Genomic DNA, 20,700 nt, shown 5'->3' with positions numbered 1-20,700 from the left:
AACACATTCAGCCTATCACAGGAGTAGCCCTGAGTGTTCCGAATTATAATTTCTTCATGTCACTGTACATTATTGAGCCCAAGTAGCTCGCCGTGATCGTATAGTGGTTAGTACTCTGCGTTGTGGCCGCAGCAACCTCGGTTCGAATCCAGGTCACGGAATTGTGGTTGGCAATGTCACGGCAGATGGGTTTTTCCTTTACAAAATTCCCAAATGTACCAGTTGTTTTTGTAAAATGTCTATTAAAAACAGATCCTTTTCAATATTTAAACGATCTAACGACAAATTATTTAAACACACATGATTATAAGATGTAGGTATACTGTACTTACTGACATAAATTATCGTTCTTGAACAAATTTGCGGTAAGGGGAGCGGAGCTCTCCCCCAGGCCAATCAGAATGCAGATGAATGCAGTTGCAGTTGAGTGACATGTGTTGTGGCTGTCTACAGGGAATGCACATATGTAGCTGTCTCGAAGCCCAATCCAGACGTCAATTGAAGACAGGTTTTCATGCAAATAGAGCAGTAAGTGCAGAGAAATGCTCACTCTCTAAAAATGGCATTTATACAATAGTACGATTAAATCCAACCTCACCAGTAGATAGGATTTATCAATAAATAAATAAAGCTTCTCCTCTCTGATATGGAATTACCCCCCAAAAAGTATAAGGGAATACCCAATGCTAACCTATGAGAGGGGCAGACCTCACAGTAGTGAAAAATGTAATAGACTGTTTGATACTACTAGGACATACAAACTACCACAGTACATGTCTTACCTTTTACTTGCATAGCATGATGCCCCTAGGACTACTTAGGGCCTACCTTAGGGGTTACTGATATGTAATAAAATTGGAGTTTAAGGCTTGGCAAGTAGTTTTAAATGCCAAGTCGAAGTGGCAGTACACTGCAGCACAGGCACTGCAGTAGCAGGCTTGAGACAGGTTTGAAATGCTATTTCTTTGGGCGGCACAATCAGTCCCTGGGTATATGGTATACCACTTTACAAGGGGCTTTCAAGTAAATTAAATCTGTCAGTCAGGTATACTCCAATTATACACATGATTAGGGAAGAAGCACGTGCACTACAGCACTGATTAGTAGCGATAAAGTGATCAGAGTCCTAAGGCCAACAAAAAGATACAGCAAAATGCGGAGGTGAAAAGCAATAAGGTGGGGTTGGGACCACCTTAAGAATGCAAGGTCTAACAAAAACGAACTAAGGATAACATGAGTAAAACACCAGGTTTCTCTACAGCATTTGGTGAGACAAGTGGGCCTTCTTTTATCTTCCATAAATGCAATCTTTCCCGGACCCCTTTATTATATAGCTCTTCAAGGAAAAAATATTAAGCACTTACAAAGGAGCCTCAAATACTCAAAGATGGTAGACTTCTGTAATATGGGCCATATACTAAAAGCAGCACGAAAACTGAGTGCAATAGGGTCCAAAAAACTTGAGTGACCCATGAGAGTATGCATGCAAGCCTATGGTATTCCAAACTAGAGATATACGCATGCAATTTTTGTTTTTAGGAGAGAATGTGCCTTCTGAAAAAAACATTATTTTTAAAAAGTGCATTGCAGAATATCAGGAATTTGCTGTGGGACACCTTGAAAACTTGCATACAGATTATGTGCACACGCCTTACAGTCAGTTGTTGTGGCCGAGTAGTTAAGGCGACGGACTAGAAATCCATTGGGGTCTCCCCGCGCAAGTTCGAATCCTGCCGACAATGAGAATCTTTTTAACATCGGCTACAATTTCAGAAGTTAACCTTTAGTATTTCTTCCATGTCAGTTTTATAAATAGGTGGCTTATTTTGGTGTCACTATTGCCATATCACATATTTATTATCGCTCCCCCTTTCATATCTTTGATATAACTCTCGTCCTTCATTAGCGCTGGTGCAAACGCTTCAAATTATTATACCCTGGCTCTCTCGGTCATACCTGTGCATGCACTTGAAACTTACTTTACCAATAAAAGAAGCAAATAGAGAAATAAAATAAAAGTGCTAGCTGGATTAGGCAAACACACTTCATAAAACTGCATTTTCTTTTCTATTCTCCCCCGTGTTACAAGCTTAACTGCTCCCGGTGTAATTTCTCTTAACCTGCTGTTCCTGGAAGAGAATTTAATCTACAAGCTCTTTCTGTGTTTTTTCCTAGTTTTTTCTTTCCCTTTTCTTAGATGTGTAACTGTTCCTTTACGTGCTCTATTTAGGCGCCATTAATCTCATTTGAGCTCCTTGTACCTGCTGCTGTTTTCTCCACACCTCATACTGTCTTTTCCCTCTTTCTCTCTTTCTCTGCGGTTGGTGGCTACTTCCCAAAGCGTCTGATGCCCCAATGCTCCTTCGTCTTGTTGTCAGACGTGAATTTGAAAAGCAACAAAATTAACAAGCCTTTACCACTCACACATGGCAGAAGTTTATACTTTAATTCAATGAGCTAAGAAAAGTGTGTTGTGGGGCCCCTAGGAGCCATGGTGCTTGCTTCATCATAATTAGGCATGCAGTCATTAGCCACAGCTCTGATTATGGGTCACTGAGGTCAGTTTCAATAATTCCTCAAAAACCTAACCATGCAGTCCCCCCTAACTGTGTAGTTATCTTGCTTTATTGCTGTTTGTGTGATTAGCTGGGAGGAGCTCACGGCAGCATCCTCCCAATAAAAGTGTAGATGGACCGTTCCTTAACTCTTTCTTGCTTCACATACAGATGGCTCTAGGCGGTACAGGAGAGATGCAGGTCTAATAAACAGAATAGAATATCTGCGCCAGGTGTGTTTCTCTGCATTGGTGTCCCATCACAGGCCCACCAGTGTATGTGTGATCTTTGACTCCTGCCAGTTCACAAGCAGGCGGCCAGGAAACGGTTTCAGCCTATCAACCACTGAGGAGATAAAGCCTTTGTATAAGGAATGAGGAAGCAATGAACACATTCAACCTATCACAGGAGTAGCCCTGAGTGTTCCGAATTATAATTTCTTCATGTCACTGTACATTATTGAGCCCAAGTAGCTCGCTGTGATCGTATAGTGGTTAGTACTCTGCGTTGTGGCCGCAGCAACCTCGGTTTGAATCCGAGTCACGGCATTGTGGTTGGCAATGTCACGGCAGTTGGGTTTTTCCTTTACAGAATTCCCAAATGTACCAGTTGTTTTTGTAAAATGTCTATTAAAAACAGATCCTTATCAATATTTAAACGATCTAACGACAAATTATTTAAACACACATGATTATAAGATGTAGGTATACTATACTTACTGACATAAATTATCGTTCTTGAACATATTTGCGGTAAGGGGAGCGGAGCTCTCCCCCAGGCCAATCAGAATGCAGATAATTGCAGTTGCAGTTGAGTGACCTGTGTTGTGGCTGTCTACAGGGAATGCACATATGTAGCTGTCTCGCAGCCCAATCCAGACGTCAATTGAAGACAGGTTTTCATGCAAATAGAGCAGTAAGTGCAGAGAAATGCTCACTCTCTAAAAATGGCATTTATACAATAGTAAGATTAAATCCAACCCCACCAGTAGATAGTATTTATCAATAAATAAATAAAGCTTCTCCTCTCTTATATGGAATTAACCCCCAAAAAGTATAAGGGAATACCCAATGCTAACCTATGAGAGGGGCAGACCTCACAGTAGTGAAAAATGTAATAGACTGTTTGATACTACTAGGACATACAAACTACCACAGTACATGTCTTACCTTTTACTTACATAGCATGATGCCCCTAGGACTACTTAGGGCCTACCTTAGGGGTTACTGATATGTAATAAAATTGGAGTTTAAGGCTTGGCAAGTAGTTTTAAATGCCAAGTCGAAGTGGCAGTACACTGCAGCACAGGCACTGCAGTAGCAGGCTTGAGACAGGTTTGAAATGCTATTTCTTTGGGCGGCACAATCAGTCCCTGGGTATATGGTATACCACTTTACAAGGGGCTTTCAAGTAAATTAAATCTGTGAGCCAGGTATACTCCAATTATACACATGATTAGGGAAGAAGCACGTGCACTTCAGCACTGATTAGTAGCGATAAAGTGATCAGAGTCCTAAGGCCAACAAAAAGATACAGCAAAATGCGGAGGTGAAAAGCAATAAGGTGGGGTTGGGACCACCTTAAGAATGCAAGGTCTAACAAAAACGAACTAAGGATAACATGAGTAAAACATCAGGTTTCTCTATAGCATTTGGTGAGACAAGTAGGCCTACTTTTATCTTCCATAAATGCAATGTTTCCCGGACCCCTTTATTATATAGCTCTTCAAGGAAAAAATATAAAGCACTTACAAAGGAGCCTCAAATACTCAAAGATGGTAGACTTCTGTAATATGGGCCATATACTAAAAGCAGCATGAAAACAGAGTGAAATAGGGTCCAAAAAACTTGAGTGACCCATGAGAGTATGCATGCAAGCCTATGGTATTCCAAACTAGAGATATACGCATGCAATTTTTGTTTTTAGGAGAGAATGTGCCTGCTGAAAAAATCATTATTTTTAAAAAGTGCGTTGCAGAATATCAGGAATTTGCTGTGGGACACCTTGAAAACTTGCATACAGATTATGTGCACACGCCTTACAGTCAGTTGTTGTGGCCAAGTGGTTAAGGCGATGGACTAGAAATCCATTGGGGTCTCCCCGCGCAGGTTCGAATCCTGCCGACAACGAGAATCTTTTTAACATCGGCTACAATTTCAGAAGATAACCTTTAGTATTTCTTCCATGTCAGTTTTATAAATAGGTGGCTTATTTTGGTGTCACTATTGCCATATCACATATTTATTATCGCTCCCCCTTTCATATCTTTGCTATAACTCTCGTCCTTCATTAGCGCTGGTGCAAACGCTTCAAATTAATATACCCTGGCTCTCTCGGTCATACCTGTGCATGCACTTGAAACTTGCTTTACCAATAAAAGAAGCAAATAGAGAAATAAAATAAAAGTGCTAGCTGGATTAGGCAAACACACTTCATAAAACTGCATTTTCTTTTCTATTCTCCCCCGTGTTATAAGCTTAACTGCTCCCTGTGTAATTTCTCTTAACCTGCTGTTCCTGGAAGAGAATTTCATCTACAAGCTCTTTCTGTGTTTTTTCCTAGTCTTTTCTTTCCCTTTTCTTAGATTTGTAACTGTTCCTTTACGTGCTCTATTTAGGCACCATTAATCTCATTTGAGCTCCTTGTACCTGCTGCTGTTTTCTCCACACCTCATACTGCCTTTTCCCTCTTTCTCTCTTTCTCTGCGGTTGGTGGCTACTTTCCAAAGCGTCTGATGCCCCAATGTTCCTTCGGCTTGTTGTCAGACGTGAATTTGAAAAGCAACAAAATTAACAAGCCTTTACCACTCACACATGGCAGAAGTTTATACTTTAATTCAATGAGCTAAGAAAAGTGTGTTGTGGGGCCCCTACGAGCCATGGTGCTTGCTTCATCATAATTAGGCATGCAGTCATTAGCCACAGCTCTGATTATGGGTCACTGAGGTCAGTTTCAATAATTCCTCAAAAACCTAACCATGCAGTCCCCCCTAACTGTGTAGTTATCTTGCTTTACTGCTGTTTGTGTGATTAGCTGGGAGGAGCTCACGGCAGCATCCTCCTAATAAAAGTGTAGATGGACCGTTCCTTAACTCTTTCTTGCTTCACATACAGATGGCTTGAGAAGGTACAGGAGAGATGCAGGTCTAATAAACAGAATAGAATATCTGCGCCAGGTGTGTTTCTCTGCATTGGTGTCCCATCACAGGCCCACCAGTGTATGTGTGATCTTTGACTCCTGCCAGTTCAAAAGCAGGCGGCCAGGAAACGGTTTCAGCCTATCAACCACTGAGGAGACAAAGCCTTTGTATAAGGAATGAGGAAGCAATGAACACATTCAGCCTATCACAGGAGTAGCCCTGAGTGTTCCGAATTATAATTTCTTCATGTCACTGTACGTTATTGAGCCCAAGTAGCTCGCCGTGATCGTATAGTGGTTAGTACTCTGCGTTGTGGCCGCAGCAACCTCGGTTCGCATCCGAGTCACGGCATTGTGGTTGGCAATGTCACGGCAGTTGAGTTTTTCCTTTACAGAATTCCCAAATGTACCAGTTGTTTTTGTAAAATGTCTATTAAAAACAGATCCTTTTCAATATTTAAACAATCTAACGACAAATTATTTAAACACACATGATTATAAGATGTAGGTGTACTGTACTTACTGACATAAATTATCGTTTTTGAACATATTTGCGGTAAGGGGAGCGGAGCTCTCCCCCAGGCCAATCAGAATGCAGATGAATGCAGTTGCAGTTGAGTGACCTGTGTTGTGGCTGTCTACAGGGAATGCACATATGTAGCTGTCTCGCAGCCCAATCCAGACGTCAATTGAAGACAGGTTTTCATGCAAATAGAGCAGTAAGTACAGAGAAATGCTCACTCTCTAAAAATGGCATTTATACAATAGTAAGATTAAATCCAACCTCACCAGTAGACAGGATTTATCAATAAATAAATAAAGCTTCTCCTCTCTGATATGGAATTACCCCCCAAAAAGTATAAGGGAATACCCAATGCTAACCTATGAGAGGGGCAGACCTCACAGTAGTGAAAAATGTAATAGACTGTTTGATACTACTAGGACATACAAACTACCACAGTACATGTCTTACCTTTTACTTACATAGCATGATGCCCCTAGGACTACCTAGGGCCTACCTTAGGGGTTACTGATATGTAATAAAATTGGAGTTTAAGGCTTGGCAAGTAGTTTTAAATGCCAAGTCGAAGTGGCAGTACACTGCAGCACAGGCACTGCAGTAGCAGGCTTGAGACAGGTTTGAAATGCTATTTCTTTGGGCGGCACAACCAGTCCCTGGGTATATGGTATACCACTTTACAAGGGGCTTTCAAGTAAATTAAATCTGTCAGTCAGGTATACTCCAATTATACACATGATTAGGGAAGAAGCACGTGCACTTCAGCACTGATTAGTAGCGATAAAGTGATCAGAGTCCTAAGGCCAACAAAAAGATACAGCAAAATGCGGAGGTGAAAAGCAATAAGGTGGGGTTAGGACCACCTTAAGAATGCAAGGTATAACAAAAACGAACTAAGGATAACATGAGTAAAACATCAGGTTTCTCTACAGCATTTGGTGAGACAAGTGGGCCTTCTTTTATCTTCCATAAATGCAATCTTTCCCGGACCCCTTTATTATATAGCTCTTCAAGGAAAAAATATAAACCACTTACAAAGGAGCCTCAAATACTCAAAGATGGTAGACTTCTGTAATATGGGCCATATACTAAAAGCAGCACGAAAACAGAGTGCAATAGGGTCCAAAAAACTTGAGTGACCCATGAGAGTATGCATGCAAGCCTATGGTATTCCAAACTAGAGATATACACATGCAATTTTTGTTTTTAGGAGAGAATGTGCCTGCTGAAAAAAACATTATTTTTAAAAAGTGCATTGCAGAATATCAGGAATTTGCTGTGGGACACCTTGAAAACTTGCTTACAGATTATGTGCACGCGCCTTACAGTCAGTTGTTGTGGCCGAGTGGTTAAGGCGATGGACTAGAAATCCATTGGGGTCTCCCCGCGCAGGTTCGAATCCTGCCGACAACGAGAATCTTTTTAACATCGGCTACAATTTCAGAAGTTAACCTTTAGTATTTCTTCCATGTCAGTTTTATAAATAGGTGGCTTATTTTGGTGTCACTATTGCCATATCACATATTTATTATCGCTCCCCCTTTCATATCTTTGCTATAACTCTCGTCCTTCATTAGCGCTGGTGCAAACGCTTCAAATTATTATACCCTGGCTCTCTCGGTCATACCTGTGCATGCACTTGAAACTTACTTTACCAATAAAAGAAGCAAATAGAGAAATAAAATAAAAGTGCTAGCTGGATTAGGCAAACACACTTCATAAAACTGCATTTTCTTTTCTATTCTCCCCCGTGTTACAAGCTTAACTGCTCCCTGTGTAATTTCTCTTAACCTGCTGTTCCTGGAAGAGAATTTCATCTACAAGCTCTTTCTGTGTTTTTTCCTAGTCTTTTCTTTCCCTTTTCTTAGATTTGTAACTGTTCCTTTACGTGCTCTATTTAGGCGCCATTAATCTCATTTGAGCTCCTTGTACCTGCTGCTGTTTTCTCCACACCTCATACTGTCTTTTCCCTCTTTCTCTCTTTCTCTGCGGTTGGTGGCTACTTTCCAAAGCGTCTGATGCCCCAATGTTCCTTTGTCTTGTTGTCAGACGTGAATTTGAAAAGCAACAAAATTAACAAGCCTTTACCACTCACACATGGCAGAAGTTTATACTTTAATTCAATGAGCTAAGAAAAGTGTGTTGTGGGGCCCCTACAAGCCATGGTGCTTGCTTCATCATAATTAGGCATGCAGTTATTAGCCACAGCTCTGATTATGGGTCACTGAGGTCAGTTTCAATAATTCCTCAAAAACCTAACCATGCATTCCCCCCTAACTGTGTAGTTACCTTGCTTTACTGCTGTTTGTGTGATTAGCTGGGAGGAGCTCACAGCAGCATCCTCCCAATAAAAGTGTAGATGGACCGTTCCTTAACTCTGTCTTGCTTCACATACAGATGGCTTGAGGAGGTACAGGGGAGATGCAGGTCTAATAAACAGAATAGAATATCTGCGCCAGGTGTGTTTCTCTGCATTGGTGTCCCATCACAGGCCCACCAGTGTATGTGTGATCTTTGACTCCTGCCAGTTCACAAGCAGGCGGCCAGGAAACGGTTTCAGCCTATCAACCACTGAGGAGATGAAGCCTTTGTATAAGGAATGAGGAAGCAATGAACACATTCAGCCTATCACAGGAGTAGCCCTGGGTGTTCCGAATAATAATTTCTTCATGTCACTGTACGTTATTGAGTCCAGGTAGCTCGCCGTGATCGTATAGTGGTTAGTACTCTGCGTTGTGGCCGCAGCAACCTCGGTTCGAATCCGAGTCACGGCATTGTGGTTGGCAATGTCACGGCAGTTGGGTTTTTCCTTTACAGAATTCCCAAATGTACCAGTTGTTTTTGTAAAATGCCTGTTAAAAACAGATCCTTTTCAATATTTAAATGATCTAACGACAAATTATTTAAACACACATGATTATAAGATGTAGGTATACTGTACTTACTGACATAAATTATCGTTCTTGAACATATTTGCGGTAAGGGGAGCGGAGCTCTCCCCCAGGCTAATCAGAATGCAGATGAATGCAGTTGCAGTTGAGTGACCTGTGTTGTGGCTGTCTACAGGGAATGCACATATGTAGCTGTCTCGCAGCCCAATCCAGACGTCAATTGAAGACAGGTTTTCATGCAAATAGAGCAGTAAGTGCAGGGAAATGCTCATTCTCTAAAAATGGCATTTATACAATAGTAAGATTACATCCAACCTCACCAGTAGATAGGATTTATCAATAAATAAATAAAGCTTCTCCTCTCTGATATGGAATTACCCCCCAAAAAGTATAAGGGAATACCCAATGCTAACCTATGAGAGGGGCAGACCTCACAGTAGTGAAAAATGTAATAGACTGTTTGATACTACTAGGACATACAAAGTACCACAGTACATGTCTTACCTTTTACTTACATAGCATGATGCCCCTAGGACTACCTAGGGCCTACCTTAGGGGTTACTGATATGTAATAAAATTGGAGTTTAAGGCTTGGCAAGTAGTTTTAAATGCCAAGTCGAAGTGGCAGTACACTGCAGCACAGGCACTGCAGTAGCAGGCTTGAGACAGGTTTGAAATGCTATTTCTTTTGGCGGCACAATCAGTCCCTGGGTATATGGTATACCACTTTACAAGGGGCTTTCAAGTAAATTAAATCTGTCAGTCAGGTATACTCCAATTATACACATGATTAGGGAAGAAGCACGTGCACTTCAGCACTGATTAGTAGCGATAAAGTGATCAGAGTCCTAAGGCCAACAAAAAGATACAGCAAAATGCGGAGGTGAAAAGCAATAAGGTGGGGTTGGGACCACCTTAAGAATGCAAGGTCTAACAAAAACGAACTAAGGATAACATGAGTAAAACATCAGGTTTCTCTACAGCATTTGGTGAGACAAGTGGGCCTTCTTTTATCTTCCATAAATGCAATCTTTCCCGGACCCCTTTATTATATAGCTCTTCAAGGAAAAAATATAAAGCACTTACAAAGGAGCCTCAAATACTCAAAGATGGTAGACTTCTGTAATATGGGCCATATACTAAAAGCAGCACGAAAACAGAGTGCAATAGGGTCCAAAAAACTTGAGTGACCCATGAGAGTATGCATGCAAGCCTATGGTATTCCAAACTAGAGATATACACATGCAATTTTTGTTTTTAGGAGAGAATGTGCCTGCTGAAAAAAACATTATTTTTAAAAAGTGCATTGCAGAATATCAGGAATTTGCTGTGGGACACCTTGAAAACTTGCATACAGATTATGTGCACACGCCTTTCAGTCAGTTGTTGTGGCCGAGTGGTTAAGGTGATGGACTAGAAATCCATTGGGGTCTCCCCGCGCAGGTTCGAATCCTGCCAACAACGAGAATCTTTTTTACATCGGCTACAATTTCAGAAGTTAACCTTTTGTATTTCTTCCATGTCAGTTTTATAAATAGGTGGCTTATTTTGGTGTCACTATTGCCATATCACATATTTATTATCGCTCCCCCTTTCATATCTTTGCTATAACTCTCGTCCTTCATTAGCGCTGGTGCAAACGCTTCAAATTATTATACCCTGCCTCTCTCGGTCATACCTGTGCATGCACTTGAAACTTACTTTACCAATAAAAGAAGCAAATAGAGAAATAAAATAAAAGTGCTAGCTGGATTAGGCAAACACACTTCATAAAACTGCATTTTCTTTTCTATTCTCCCCCGTGTTACAAGCTTAACTGCTCCCTGTGTAATTTCTCTTAACCTGCTGTTCCTGGAAGAGAATTTCATCTACAAGCTCTTTCTGTGTTTTTTCCTAGTCTTTTCTTTCCCTTTTCTTAGATTTGTAACTGTTCCTTTACGTGCTCTATTTAGGCGCCATTAATCTCCTTTGAGCTCCTTGTACCTGCTGCTGTTTTCTCCACACCTCATACTGTCTTTTCCCTCTTTCTCTCTTTCTCTGCGGTTGGTGGCTACTTTCCAAAGCGTCTGATGCCCCAATGTTCCTTCGTCTTGTTGTCAGACGTGAATTTGAAAAGCAACAAAATTAACAAGCCTTTACCACTCACACATGACAGAAGTTTATACTTTAATTCAATGAGCTAAGAAAAGTGTGTTGTGGGGCCCCTACGAGCCATGGTGCTTGCTTCATCATAATTAGGCATGCAGTCATTAGCCACAGCTCTGATTATGGGTCACTGAGGTCAGTTTCAATAATTCCTCAAAAACCTAACCATGCAGTCCCCCCTAACTGTGTAGTTATCTTGCTTTACTGCTGTTTGTGTGATTAGCTGGGAGGAGCTCACGGCAGCATCCTCCCAATAAAAGTGCAGATGGACCGTTCCTTAACTCTGTCTTGCTTCACATACAGATGGCTTGAGGAGGTACAGGGGAGATGCAGGTCTAATAAACAGAATAGAATATCTGCGCCAGGTGTGTTTCTCTGCATTGGTGTCCCATCACAGGCCCACCAGTGTATGTGTGATCTTTGACTCCTGCCAGTTCACAAGCAGGCGGCCAGGAAACGGTTTCAGTCTATCAACCACTGAGGAGATAAAGCCTTTGTATAAGGAATGAGGAAGCAATGAACACATTCAGCCTACCACAGGAGTAGCCCTGAGTGTTCCGAATTATAATTTCATCATGTCACTGTACGTTATTGCTCGCCGTGATCGTATAGTGATTAGTACTCTGCGTTGTGGCCGCAGCAACCTCTGTTCGAATCCGAGTCACGGCATTGTGGTTGGCAATGTCACGGCAGTTGGGTTTTTCCTTTACAGAATTCCCAAATGTACCAGTTGTTTTTGTAAAATGTCTATTAAAGCAGATCCTTTTCAATATTTAAACGATCTAATGACAAATTATTTAAACACACATGATTATAAGATGTAGGTATACTGTACTTACTGACATAAATTATCGTTCTTGAACATATTTGCGGTAAGGGGAGCGGAGCTCTCCCCCAGGCCAATCAGAATGCAGATGAATGCAGATGCAGTTGAGTGACCTGTGTTGTGGCTCTCTACAGGGAATGCACATATGTAGCTGTCTCGCAGCCCAATCCAGACGTCAATTGAAGACAGGTTTTCATGCAAATAGAGCAGTAAGTGCAGAGAAATGCTCACTCTCTAAAAATGGCATTTATACAATAGTAAGATTAAATCCAACCTCACCAGTAGATAGGATTTATCAATAAATAAATAAAGCTTCTCCTCTCTGATATGGAATTACCCCCCAAAAAGTATAAGGGAATACCCAATGCTAACCATTGAGAGGGGCAGACCTCACTGTAGTGAAAAATGTAATAGACTGTTTGATACTACTAGGACATACAAACTACCACAGTACATGCCTTACCTTTTACTTGCATAGCATGATGCCCCTAGGACTACTTAAGGCCTACCTTAGGGGTTACTGATATGTAATAAAATTGGAGTTTAAGGCTTGGCAAGCAGTTTTAAATGCCAAGTCGAAGTGGCAGTACACTGCAGCACAGGCACTGCAGTAGCAGGCTTGAGACAGGTTTGAAATGCTATTTCTTTGGGCGGCACAATCAGTCCCTGGGTATATGGTATACCACTTTACAAGGGGCTTTCAAGTAAATTAAATCTGTCAGTCAGGTATACTCCAATTATACACATGATTAGGGACGAAGCACGTGCACTTCAGCACTGATTAGTAGCGATAAAGTGATCAGAGTCCTAAGGCCAACAAAAAGATACAGCAAAATGCGGAGGTGAAAAGCAATAAGGTGGGGTTGGGACCACCTTAAGAATGCAAGGTCTAACAAAAACGAACTAAGGATAACATGAGTAAAACATCAGGTTTCTCTACAGCATTTGGTGAGACAAGTGGGCCTTATTTTATCTTCCATAAATGCAATCTTTCCCGGACCCCTTTATTATATAGCTCTTCAAGGAAAAAATATAAAGCACTTACAAAGGAGCCTCAAATACTCAAAGATCGTAGACGTCTGTAATATGGGCCATATACTAAAAGCAGCACGAAAACAGAGTGCAATAGGGTCCAAACAACTTGAGTGACTCATGAGAGTATGCATGCAAGCCTATGTTATTCCAAACTAGAGATATACACATGCAATTTTTGTTTTTAGGAGAGAATGTGCCTGCTGAAAAAAACATTATTTTTAAAAAGTGCATTGCAGAATATCAGGAATTTGCTGTGGGACACCTTGAAATCTTGCATACAGATTATGTGCACAGGCCTTTCAGTCAGTTGTTGTGGCCGAGTGGTTAAGGCGATGGACTAGAAATCAATTGGGGTCTCCCCGCGCAGGTTCGAATCCTGCAAACAACGAGAATCTTTTTAACATCGGCTACAATTTCAGAAGTTAACCTTTAGTATTTCTTCCATGTCAGTTTTATAAATAGGTGGCTTATTTTGGTGTCACTATTGCCATATCACATATTTATTATCGCTCCCCCTTTCATATCTTTGCTATAACTCTCGTCCTTCATTAGCGCTGGTGCAAACGCTTCAAATTATTATACCCTGGCTCTCTCGGTCATACCTGTGCATGCACTTGAAACTTACTTTACCAATAAAAGAAGCAAATAGAGAAATAAAATAAAAGTGCTAGCTGGATTAGGCAAACACACTTCATAAAACTGCATTTTCTTTTCTATTCTCCCCCGTGTTACAAGCTTAACTGCTCCCTGTGTAATTTCTCTTAACCTGCTGTTCCTGGAAGAGAATTTCATCTACAAGCTCTTTCTGTGTTTTTTCCTAGTCTTTTCTTTCCCTTTTCTTAGATTTGTAACTGTTCCTTTACGTGCTCTATTTAGGCGCCATTAATCTCATTTGAGCTGCTTGTACCTGCTGCTGTTTTCTCCACACCTCATACTGTCTGTTCCCTCTTTCTCTCTTTCTCTGCGGTTGGTGGCTACTTTCCAAAGCGTCTGAAAGCCCAATGTTCCTTCGTCTTGTTGTGAGACGTGAATTTGAAAAGCAACAAAATTAACAAGCCTTTACCACTCACACATGGCAGAAGTTTATACTTTAATTCAATGAGCTAAGAAAAGTGTGTTGTGGGGCCCCTACGAGCCATGGTGCTTGCTTCATTATAATTAGGCATGCAGTCATTAGCCACAGCTCTGATTATGGGTCACTGAGGTCAGTTTCAATAATTCCTCAAAAACCTAACCATGCAGTCCCCACTAACTGTGTAGTTATCTTGCTTTACTGCTGTTTGTGTGATTAGCTGGGAGGAGCTCACGGCAGCATCCTCCCAATAAAAGTGTAGATGGACCGTTCCTTAACTCTTTCTTGCTTCACATACAGATGGCTTGAGGAGGTACAGGGGAGATGCAGGTCTAATAAACAGAATAGAATATCTGCGCCAGGTGTGTTTCTCTGCATTGGTGTCCCATCACAGGCCCACCAGTGTATGTGTGATCTTTGACTCCTGCCAGTTCACAAGCAGGCAGCCAGGAAACGGTTTCAGCCTATCAACCACTGAGGAGATAAAGCCTTTGTATAAGGAATGAGGAAGCAATGAGCACATTCAGCCTATCACAGGAGTAGCCCTGAGTGTTCCGAATTATAATTTCTTCATGTCACTGTACGTTATTGAGCCCAAGTAGCTCGCCGTGATCGTATAGTGGTTAGTACTCTGCGTTGTGGCCGCAGCAACCTCGGTTCGAATCCGAGGCACGGCATTGTGGTTGGCACTGTCAGGGCAGTTGGGTTTTTCCTTTACAGAATTCCCAAATGTACCAGTTGTTTTTGTAAAATGTCTATTAAAACAGATCCATTTCAATATTTAAACGATCTAACGACAAATTATTTAAACACACATGATTATAAGATGTAGGTATACTGTACTTACTGACATAAATTATCGTTCTTGAACATATTTGCGGTAAGGGGAGCGGAGCTCTCCCCCAGGCCAACCAGAATGCAGATGAATGCAGTTGCAGTTGAGTGACCTGTGTTGTGGCTGTCTACAGGGAATGCACATATGTAGCTGTCTCGCAGCCCAATCCAGACATCAATTGAAGACAGGTTTTCATGCAAATAGAGCAGCAAGTGCAGAGAAATGCTCACTCTCTAAAAATGGCATTTATACAATAGTAAGATTAAATCCAACCTCACCAGTAGATAGGATTTATCAATAAATAAATAAAGCTTCTCCTCTCTGATATGGAATTACCCCCCAAAAAGTATAAGGGAATACCCAATGCTAACCTATGAGAGGGGCAGACCTCACAGTAGTGAAAAATGTAATAGACTGTTTGATACTACTAGGACATACAAACTACCACAGTACATGTCTTACCTTTTACTTGCATAGCATGATGCCCCTAGGACTACTTAGGGCCTACCTTAGGGGTTACTGATATGTAATAAAATTGGAGTTTAAGGCTTGGCAAGTAGTTTTAAATGCCAAGTCGAAGTGGCAGTACACTGCAGCACAGGCACTGCAGTAGCAGGCTTGAGACAGGTTTGAAATGCTATTTCTTTGGGCGGCACAATCAGTCCCTGGGTATATGGTATACCACTTTACAAGGGGCTTTCAAGTAAATTAAATCTGTCAGTCAGGTATACTCCAATTATACACATGATTAGGGAAGAAGCACGTGCACTTCAGCACTGATTAGTAGCGATAAAGTGATCAGAGTCCTAAGGCCAACAAAAAGATACAGCAAAATGCGGAGGTGAAAAGCAATAAGGTGGGGTTGGGACCACCTTAAGAATGCAAGGACTAACAAAAACGAACTAAGGATAACATGAGTAAAACATCAGGTTTCTCTACAGCATTTGGTGAGACAAGTGGGCCTTCTTTTATCTTCCATAAATGCAATCTTTCCCGGACCCCTTTATTATATAGCTCTTCAAGGAAAAAATATAAAGCACTTACAAAGGAGCCTCAAATACTCAAAGATGGTAGACTTCTGTAATATGGGCCATATACTAAAAGCAGCACGAAAACAGAGTGCAATAGGGTCCAAAAAACTTGAGTGACCCATGAGAGTATGCATGCAAGCCTATGGTATTCCAAACTAGAGATATACGCATGCAATTTTTGTTTTTAGGAGAGAATGTGCCTGCTGAAAAAAACATTATTTTTAAAAAGTACATTGCAGAATATCAGGAATTTGCTGTGGGACACCTTGAAAACGCATACAGATTATGTGCACACGCTTTACAGTCAGTTGTTGTGGCCGAGTGGTTAAGGCGATGGACTAGAAATCCATTGGGGTCTCCCCGCGCAAGTTCGAATCCTGCCGACAACGAGAATCTTTTTAACATCGGCTACAATTTCAGAAGTTAACCTTTAGTATTTCTTCCATGTCAGTTTTATAAATAGGTGGCTTATTTTGGTGTCACTATTGCCATATCACATATTTATTATCGCTCCCCCTTTCATATCTTTGCTATAACTCTCGTCCTTCATTAGCGCTGGTGCAAACGCTTCAAATTATTATACCCTGGCTCTCTCGGTCATACCTGTGCATGCGCTTGAAACTTACTTTACCAATAAAAGAAGCAAATAGAGAAATAAAATAAAAGTGCTAGCTGGATTAGGCAAACACACTTCATAAAACTGCATTTTCTTTTCTATTCTTCCCCGTGTTACAAGCTTAACTGCTCCCTGTGTAATTTCTCTTAACCTGCTGTTCCTGGAAGAGAATTTCATCTACAAGCTCTTTCTGTGTTTTTTCCTAGTCTTTTCTTTCCCTTTTCTTAGATATGTAACTGTTCCTTTACCTGCTCTATTTAGGCGCCATTAATCTCATTTAAGCTCCTTGTACCTGCTGCTGTTTTCTCCACACCTCATACTGTCTTTTCCCTCTTTCTCTCTTTCTCTGCGGTTGGTGGCTACTTTCCAAAGCGTCTGATGCCCCAATGTTCCTTCGTCTTGTTGTCAGACGTGAATTTGAAAAGCAACAAAATTAACAAGCATTTACCACTCACACATGGCAGAAGTTTATACTTTAATTCAATGAGCTAAGAAAAGTGTGTTGTGGGGCCCCTACGAGCCATGGTGCTTGCTTCATCATAATTAGGCATGCAGTCATTAGCCACAGCTCTGATTATGGGTCAATGAGGTCAGTTTCAACATTTCCTCAAAAACCTAACCATGCAGTCCCCCCTAACTGTGTAGTTATCTTGCTTTACTGCTGTTTGTGTGATTAGCTGGGAGGAGCTCACGGCAGCATCCTCCCAATAAAAGTGTAGATGAACCGTTCCTTAACTCTTTCTTGCTTCACATACAGATGGCTTGAGGAGGTACAGGGGAGATGCAGGTCTAATAAACAGAATAGAATATCTGCGCCAGGTGTGTTTCTCTGCATTGGTGTCCCATCACAGGCCCACCAGTGTATGTGTGATCTTTGACTCCTGCCAGTTCACAAGCAGGCGGCCAGGAAACGGTTTCAGCCTATCAACCACTGAGGAGAGAAAGCCTTTGTATAAGGAATGAGGAAGCAATGAACACATTCAGCCTATCACAGGAGTAGCCCTGAGTGTTCCGAATTATAATTTCTTCATGTCACTGTACGTTATTGAGCCCAAGTAGCTCGCCGTGTTCGTATAGTGGTTAGTACTCTGCGTTGTGGCCGCAGCAACCTCGGTTCGAATCCGAGTCACGGCATTGTGGTTGGCAATGTCACGGCAATTGGGTTTTTCCTTTACAGAATTCCCAAATGTACCAGTTGTTTTTGTAAAATGTCTATTAAAAACAGATCCTTTTCAATATTTAAACGATCTAACGACAAATTATTTAAACACACATGATTATAAGATGTAGGTATACTGTACTTACTGACATAAATTATCGTTCTTGAACAAATTTGCGGTAAGGGGAGCGGAGCTCTCCCCCAGGCCAATCAGATTGCAGATGAATGCAGTTGCAGTTGAGTGACATGTGTTGTGGCTGTCTACAGGGAATGCACATATGTAGCTGTCTCGCAGCCCAATCCAGACATCAATTGAAGACAGGTTTTCATGCAAATAGAGCAGTAAGTGCAGAGAAATGCTCACTCTCTAAAAATGGCATTTATACAATAGTAAGATTAAATCCAACCTCACCAGTAGATAGGATTTATCAATAAATAAATAAAGCTTCTCCTCTCTGATATGGAATTACCCCCCAAAAAGTATAAGGGAATACCCAATGCTAACCTATGAGAGGGGCAGACCTCACAGTAGTGAAAAATGTAAGACTGTTTGATAGTACTAGGACATACAAACTACCACAGTACATGTCTTACCTTTTACTTACATAGCATGATGCCCCTAGGACTACCTAGGGCCTACATTAGAGGTTACTGATATGTAATAAAATTGAAGTTTAAGGCTTGGCAAGTAGTTTTAAATGCCAAGTCGAAGTGGCAGTACACTGCAGCACAGGCACTGCAGTAGCAGGCTTGAGACAGGTTTGAAATGCTATATCTTTGGGCGGCACAATCAGTCCCTGGGTATATGGTATACCACTTTACAAGGGGCTTTCAAGTAAATTAAATCTGTCAGTCAGGTATACTCCAATTATACACATGATTAGGGAAGAAGCACGTGCACTTCAGCACTGATTAGTTGCGATAAAGTGATCAGAGTCCTAAGGCCAACAAAAAGGTACAGCAAAATGCGGAGGTGAAAAGCAATAAGGTGGGGTTGGGACCACCTTAAGAATGCAAGGTCTAACAAAAACGAACTAAGGATAACATGAGTAAAACATCAGGTTTCTCTACAGCATTTGGTGAGACAAGTGGGCCTTCTTTTATCTTCCATAAATGCAATCTTTCCCGGACCCCTTTATTATATAGCTCTTCAAGGAAAAAATATAAAGCACTTACAAAGGAGCCTCAAATACTCAAAGATGGTAGACTTCTGTAATATGGGCCATATACTAAAAGCAGCACGAAAACAGAGTGCAATAGGGTCCAAAAAACTTGAGTGACCCATGAGAGTATGCATGCAAGCCTATGGTATTCCAAACTAGAGATATACGCATGCAATTTTTGTTTTTAGGAGAGAATGTGCCTGCTGAAAAAAACATTATTTTTAAAAAGTGCATTGTAGAATATCAGGAATTTGCAGTGGGGCACCTTGAAAACTTGCATACAGATTATGTGCACATGCCTTACAGTCAGTTGTTGTGGCCGAGTGGTTAAGGCGATGGACTAGAAATCCATTGGGGTCTCCCCGCGCAGGTTCGAATCCTGCCGACAACGAGAATCTTTTTAACATCGGCTACAATTTCAGAAGTTAATCTTTAGTATTTCTTCCATGTCAGTTTTATAAATGGGTGGCTTATTTTGGTGTCACTATTGCCATATCACATATTTATTATTGCTCCCCCTTTCATATCTTTGCTATAACTCTCGTCCTTCATTAGCGCTGGTGCAAACGCTTCAAATTAATATACCCTGGCTCTCTCGGTCATACCTGTGCATGCACCTGAAACTTACTTTACCAATAAAAGAAGCAAATAGAGAAATAAAATAAAAGTGCTAGCTGGATTAGCCAAACACACTTCATAAAACTGCATTTTCTTTTCTATTCTCCCCCGTGTTACAAGCTTAACTGCTCCCTGTGTAATTTCTCTTAACCTGCTGTTCCTGGAAGAGAATTTCATCTACAAGCTCTTTCTGTGTTTTTTCCTAGTCTTTTCTTTCCCTTTTCTTAGATTTGTAGCTGTTCCTTTACGTGCTCTATTTAGGCGCCATTAATCTCATTTGAGCTCCTTGTACCTGCTGCTGTTTTCTTCACACCTCATACTGTCTTTTCCCTCTTTCTCTCTTTCTCTGCGGTTGGTGGCTACTTTCCAAAGCGTCTGATGCCCCAATGTTCCTTCGTCTTGTTGTCAGACGTGAATTTGAAAAGCAACAACACTAACAAGCCTTTACCACTCACACATGGCAGAAGTTTATACTTTAATTCAATGAGCTAAGAAAAGTGTGTTGTGGGGCCCCTACGAGCCATGGTGCTTGCTTCATCATAATTAGGCATGCAGTCATTAGCCACAGCTCTGATTATGGGTCACTGAGGTCAGTTTCAATAATTCCTCAAAAACCTAACCATGCAGTCCCCCCTAACTGTGTAGTTATCTTGCTTTACTGCTGTTTGTGTGATTAGCTGGGAGGAGCTCACGGCAGCATCCTCCCAATAAAAGTGTAGATGGACCGTTCCTTAACTCTTTCTTGCTTCACATACAGATGGCTTGAGGAGGTACAGGGGAGATGCAGGTCTAATAAACAGAATAGAATATCTGCGCCAGGTGTGTTTGTCTGCATTGGTGTCCCATCAAGGGCCCACCAGTGTATGTGTGATCTTTGACTCCTGCCAGTTCACAAGCAGGCGGCCAGGAAACGGTTTCAGCCTATCAACCACTGAGGAGATAAAGCCTTTGTATAAGGAATGAGGAAGCAATGAACACATTCAGCCTATCACAGGAGTAGCCCTGAGTGTTCCGAATTATAATTTCTTCATGTCACTGTACGTTATTGAGCCCAAGTAGCTCGCCGTGATCGTATGGTGGTTAGTACTCTGCGTTG

The 20,700-nt window shown here is 41.4% G+C and overlaps 6 non-coding genes across 6 annotated transcripts; all 6 read left to right on the top strand.

Moving 5' to 3' along the window:
- Positions 1-4,602: 4,602 nt before the first annotated feature.
- Positions 4,603-4,684, top strand: TRNAS-AGA (transfer RNA serine (anticodon AGA)). The gene has a single exon. It is a non-coding gene; the product is annotated as a tRNA-Ser (tRNA).
- A 2,860-nt stretch (positions 4,685-7,544) lies between these two features.
- On the top strand, positions 7,545-7,626 carry TRNAS-AGA (transfer RNA serine (anticodon AGA)). The gene has a single exon. It is a non-coding gene; the product is annotated as a tRNA-Ser (tRNA).
- Positions 7,627-8,915: 1,289 nt separating this feature from the next.
- Positions 8,916-8,987, top strand: TRNAH-GUG (transfer RNA histidin (anticodon GUG)). Its single transcript has one exon. It is a non-coding gene; the product is annotated as a tRNA-His (tRNA).
- Positions 8,988-10,486: 1,499 nt separating this feature from the next.
- Positions 10,487-10,568, top strand: TRNAS-AGA (transfer RNA serine (anticodon AGA)). The gene has a single exon. It is a non-coding gene; the product is annotated as a tRNA-Ser (tRNA).
- Positions 10,569-16,355: 5,787 nt separating this feature from the next.
- On the top strand, positions 16,356-16,437 carry TRNAS-AGA (transfer RNA serine (anticodon AGA)). The gene has a single exon. It is a non-coding gene; the product is annotated as a tRNA-Ser (tRNA).
- A 2,858-nt stretch (positions 16,438-19,295) lies between these two features.
- Positions 19,296-19,377, top strand: TRNAS-AGA (transfer RNA serine (anticodon AGA)). Its single transcript has one exon. It is a non-coding gene; the product is annotated as a tRNA-Ser (tRNA).
- Positions 19,378-20,700: the final 1,323 nt, after the last annotated feature.

Source organism: Lissotriton vulgaris, chromosome 1_1 (genome assembly GCF_964263255.1).
Source record: "Lissotriton vulgaris chromosome 1_1, aLisVul1.2, whole genome shotgun sequence".
Classification (NCBI taxonomy): Eukaryota; Metazoa; Chordata; class Amphibia; order Caudata; family Salamandridae; genus Lissotriton; species Lissotriton vulgaris.
The sequence above is the reverse complement of the archived record's forward strand: the minus strand, read 5'-3'. Positions and strand labels throughout refer to the sequence as shown.